The 5366-nt window shown below is 51.5% G+C and overlaps 1 pseudogene; it reads left to right on the top strand.

Moving 5' to 3' along the window:
* The first annotated feature begins 4672 nt into the window (after nucleotides 1-4672).
* LOC116547383 lies at nucleotides 4673-4952 on the top strand (annotated as a pseudogene).
* Nucleotides 4953-5366: the final 414 nt, after the last annotated feature.

Genomic DNA, 5366 nt, shown 5'->3' with positions numbered 1-5366 from the left:
TGAGATGGAATCTGGCTCTGTCACCCAGGCTGGAGTGCAGTGGCACAATCTTGGCTCACTGCAACCTCTGCTTCCCAGGTTCAAGTGGCTCTCCTGCCTCAACCTTCTAAGTAGCTGTAATTATAGGCACGCGCCATCATGCCTGGCTAATTTTTTGCTTTTAGTAGGATGAGGTTTCACCATGTTGGCCAGGCTGCTCTCAAACTCTTGACCTCAAGTGATCTGCCCGCCTCTGCCTCCCAAAGTGCTGGGATTACAGGTGTGAGCCACCGTGCCCGGACCTTCTTTTCTTTTTTAAGAGATGAGGTCTCACTCTGTCGCCCAGGCTGGAGTGCAGTGGTGCAAACGTGGCTGAAACTCCTGTGCCTCAGCAATCCTCCCACCTTAGTTTCCTGAGTAGCTGGGACTACATGCACATGCCACTGTGCCAGGCTAATATTTTTTGGAAATGGTGACTCCCTCTGTTGCCCAGGCCAGTCTCAACTCCAGACCTTGAGCAATCCTGTTGCCTCAGCCTCAGAAAGTGATTTATTCCTAAAATTCCAACAGCCACTTTCACCACCAGCCCCGGACTAGAGACCCCTGCTGCACCTTCCCATCCCCTGCAGATGAGTGGAATAATGGGCCACCTCTGTTGCAGTGAGAGTTCAGGTGCCCATGTGATCTCCAGACCTTCCCTCCCCAACTCCCCAGGTCCCTTCTGAAGGCAGAAACCACAGGGAGAACAGAGAATGCCAGAAGTTGAGCTCATACCCTCCATGGCATCAATACCTGACACTTGGTCCTATACTTGGGAAGGAAGGCAAGAACAAGAGGTTCCTGAGAGTGACAAGGCAAAGCAGCAGGCAGACACAGGCCTGAGAGCTCCACTGGCAAGCTTACACACCCCACAGATATGAGGATTTCTTCCTTCATGTTATCAAGCCCACCTGTCTCCCCTGCTCAGAAAACATCAGGTCCAGGACATGGCTGTGTTAATGTTGGACTGACAGTCCCACAGTTTTGACTCCCAAACTGTCCCAGGCCCCTTTATAGCTGTGCTCAGGCATTGGAAAAAGGAGGTGATGAATGAGGTGAGGTGCTTCCAAAGCCTGCCAGAGCATGTGACAGGGCTGCAGTGGACTGGGGCTCGGGTCCCGGTCAGCAAGCTGGGATGGTGACTCAGTCTGAGATGGAGTGTGTGGCCCTGATTCACAGGCAGGTGACATTTATAGAAAAGATTAGGCACCTCCCAGGCTGAACACTCTGACATTGAGCCCATCTACCCTAACCCTTGGCCTCTACACTTGTTGCCAGAACTAGGGGGCAGGGGTGGAAGGGTGACCTTCCGACATCCTCACCCATCTATAGAAGAAAGTAACTCAGGGAGCTGCCGGACAAAACAGACAGCTCTCCTCAGCCCAGTGCTCCTGATGGGGGCTCCCATCCCCAACCCTGCCCCGCTTCTGCCTTTGCCGTGTATCCCTGTTCCCTTCATGTGGCCTCACCATCCTCTCCCCACCCCATCATCACTTGCTCCAGGGAACTCTGGCCCAAGAGAGGCCAGCTGGCCCAAAGCACCTGAAATGTTGGCAAAGAACAGAGTCCTTGGCGGAGATACTGGAGCGTCAGGCCAGGTCATGGCAGCTCCAAGTGCAGACAGAGGAGAGAGCCCTAGAGATTCAGGCTCCAAGCTGCCCTGTGGCCTGGCATGCCAGCCTGGCTCCTTCTGCCCAGTCCAATCTATATCCATGTTGAACACAGGCTGGCTTCTTGGGGGTAAAGGGACAAGAAAAAGGAAAGGAGAGGAGAGAATGGGAGAAAGAAGAAGTTGGAGAGGAAGAGAGAGAAAAGGAAGGGCAAGAGAAGCTTGATGAAGGAAATTTTAAAACCCAACAGAGGTCTGAGTGCGATGGTTCACGCCTGTAATCCCAGCACTTTGGGAGCTGAGGCAGGCGGATCACCTGAGGTCAGGAGTTCGAAACCAGCCTGACCAACATGGAGAAACCCCGTCTCTACTAAAAATACAAAAAAAATTAGCCAGGTGTGGTGGCGGATGCTTGTAATCCTAGCTACGCCAGAGGCTGGGTCAGGAAAATTGCCTGAACCCAGGAGGTACAGGTTGCAGTGAGCTGAGATTGAGCCATTGCAGCCCAGCCTGGGCAACAAGAGTGAAACTCCATCTCAATAAAAACAAACAAACAAACAAACAAAACCACCCAACAGAGATGAAGAGAACAAAGGAGGAAGGAAACACCAGTAAACAAACAAAGTTTTTATTTGTTTGTTTTTGTTTTTTTTTTTTGGAGACAGCCTTCCTCTATTGCCCAAGCTGGAGCACAGTGACTTAGTCTCGACTCACTGCAGCCTCGACCTCAGGCTCAAGCAATCCTCCCACCTCAGCCTCCCCACCACGCCTGGCTATTTTTTTTTTTTTTTTTTTTTTGGCAGATATGGGGTTTTGATATGTTGCCCAAGCTGGTCTCAAATTCCCGGGCTCAAGCAATCCACCCGCCTCGGCCTCCCAAAGTGCTGGGATTACAGGCATATGAACCACTGCTCCCACACTGACAGAGTGTTTTGTTTTGGTTTTGTGTTTTTAGGTCTTTTTTTTTTTTTTTTTGGAGATGGAATCTCAATCTGTCGCCCAGACTGCAGTGTAGTGGCAAGATCTCAGCTCACTACAACCTCTGCCTCCCAGGTTCAAGTGATTCTCCTGCCTCAGCCTCCCAAGTAACTGGGACTACAGGTGCACGTGGACACACTTGGCTAATTTTTTTGTATTTTAGTAGGGACGGGGTTCCACCATGTTGCCCAGGCTGGTCTCGAACTCTTAAGCTCAGGCAATCCACCCACCTCACCCTCCCAAAGTGCTAGGATTACAGGCGTGAGCCACCTCGCCCAGTTTTTTGTGTTTTTGTTTGTTTGTTTGTTTTGGTTTGGTTTTTGTTTTGAGACAGAGTCTTGCTCAGTTGCCCAGGCTGGAGTGCAATGGCTCAATCTCGGCTGAGTGCAACCTCCACTTCCTGGGCTTGAGCGATTCTCCTTCCTCAGCCCCCCGAGTAGCTGGGATTACAGGTTTCCACCATCATTCCCGGCTACATTTTGTAGAGGTGGGGTTTCACCATACTGGCCAGGCTGGTCTTGAACTCCTGGCCTCAGGTGATCCACCCATCTTGGCCTCCCAAAGTGCTGGGATTATTGCGACCAGCCCCTGACAATGTTCTAAGCATGTAGGAAGCATGCAAAGTCCACGCAAGTCCCTGGGCTATGCTACTGGCCTCCCTGCTTGGTTCCTGGTGGCTGTTTCCCCGGAGGGCAAATACACTCCCTTTTAGCTGCCCTCCTGGCATTGTGAGCTCCCCAGCCCATCCCCAGGCTGCACTGCATTCCCAATCAGGGCAGTTCCTGGATCCTCCAAATACAGCCCATGCCACAGTCTCTCCCCCAGATCCTAGGGCAAACGGGGCATTGAGGCACTCAGCTCAGCCCTCAAACTCCCCTGCCACTGACCCTAAGAAGAGGCAGCTGGAACCAGGGAATCTTTCAGCAGAACCTCGGCCCATCCTGCAAGGTCCTTCCTGGGGAGACTGGTATGAGGCAAGGGCCTCAGCTCCTGAAAGCCCCCAGACTCCCATAGGAGGGAAAGGGACTCTAGGGACAGGCAGAAGGAAGGTTTGTGGGGAGTCAGTCACCATCCAGAGCCCAGGCTTATGGGTGGGCTGAGCAGATGGAGCCACTGCCCAGTGCCATCTCCCCATACCCTGACTCTGAGTGACCCCACTGACTGCTCCCTTTGTGGCTCCAGCCATGGACGGGTCCCAGCCTTAGCCTGGCTGCACTTCATTGGTGTGATGGTTAATTTCAGTATCAGCTTGGCTGGATTAAGGGACACCTAGAGGCCAGCCACAGTGGCTCACGCCTATAATCCCAGCACTTTGGGAGGCCGGGGCAGGTGGATCACGATGTCAAGAGATCAAGATGATCCTGGTCAACATGGTGAAACCCCATCTCTACTAAAAATACAAAAATTAGCTGAGCTGGTGGCACATGCCTGTAGTCCCAGCTACTCGGGATGCTGAGGCAGAATTGCTTGAACCCAGGAGGCAGAGGTTGCGGTGAGCTGAAATCGCACCATTGCACTCCAGCCTGGGTAACAAGAGTGAAACTCCATCTCAAAAAAAAAAAGGGACACCTAGACAGCTGGTAAAGCATCCCTTCTGGGTGTGTCTGTGAGGTTGCTTCCACAGGATACTTGCATGTGAGTTCGTGGCTGAGTGGGAAGATGCCCCATCAATGTCAGAGGGTACCATGCAATCAGCTGGGAGCCCCAGTAGGACAAAAAGGCAAAGGAAGGGCAAATTTGCAGTCTCTCTCCTGGAGCTGGGACAGCCTTCTTCTCCTGCCCTTGGGCATCAGAACGCTAAGGGTCTTGACCTTCAGATGCTGCAACTTGTACCAGGAGCCCCCCAGATTCTCAGGCCTTCAGGCTCAGACTCAGTCACACCTTCAGCTTCCCTGGTTCAGAGGCTTTCAGGCTTGAACTGAGCCATGTTCCCAGCAGCCCTGAGTCTCTAGGTGACCTGTGGTGGGACTTCTCAGGCCTCCGTAATCATGGGAGCCATCTCACCTACTAAATCCCCTCTCCAGGTAGAGTGCAGCTTGTTAGCAGTGTTGGCTGAGAGTTCTGGAAGAGCTGGGCTTGAGAGAGGATCAACATGCCTTTGGCTAGAGATTTACTACATCCATCCTTGCAAGAGAAAAAGAATAAACACAAAAAGAAACACCTTGTAAAAAGTCCAAATTCTGACTTTTTGGATGTAAAGCATCCAGGTTGCTACAAGATCACCACAGTTTTCAGCTGAGCTCAGACAGTGGCTTTTTGTGTCGGTTGTTTAACAGTGTTGTGCCAGCCAACAGGAGGGAAGGCCAGACTCACAGAAGGGTGTTCACTTAGAAGAAAGCAACACTAGGGCCAGGCGCAGTGGCTCACACCTGTAATCCCAGCACTTGGGGAGGCCAAAGCAGGTGGATCACGAGGTCAAGAGATCAAGACCATCCTGGTCAACATGTGAAACCCCGTCTGTACTAAAAATACAAAAATTAGCTGGGCATGGTGGCGCACGCCTGTAGTCCCAGCTACTCGGGAGGCTGAGGCAGGAGAATTGCTTGAACCCAAGAGGGCAGAGGTTGCTGTGAGCCAAGATCGTGCCATTGCAATCCAGCCTGGGTAATAAGAGTGAAACTCTGTCTCAAAAACAAAAAAAAAAAGAAAGAAAGAAAGAAAGAAAGAAAGAAAGAAAGAAAGAAAGAAAGAAAGAAAGAAAGAAAGAAAGCAACACCAATGATCCAAACAGCTTCCTGAATTTGTGTTAAGAAAGCCTTAT

This window comes from Sapajus apella, unplaced genomic scaffold, assembly GCF_009761245.1.
Source record: "Sapajus apella isolate SASKATOON/1434 unplaced genomic scaffold, GSC_monkey_1.0 scaffold2885, whole genome shotgun sequence".
NCBI lineage: Eukaryota > Metazoa > Chordata > Mammalia > Primates > Cebidae > Sapajus > Sapajus apella.
Note: the sequence above shows the minus strand (reverse complement) of the source record. Positions and strands in the feature narration are given on the sequence as shown.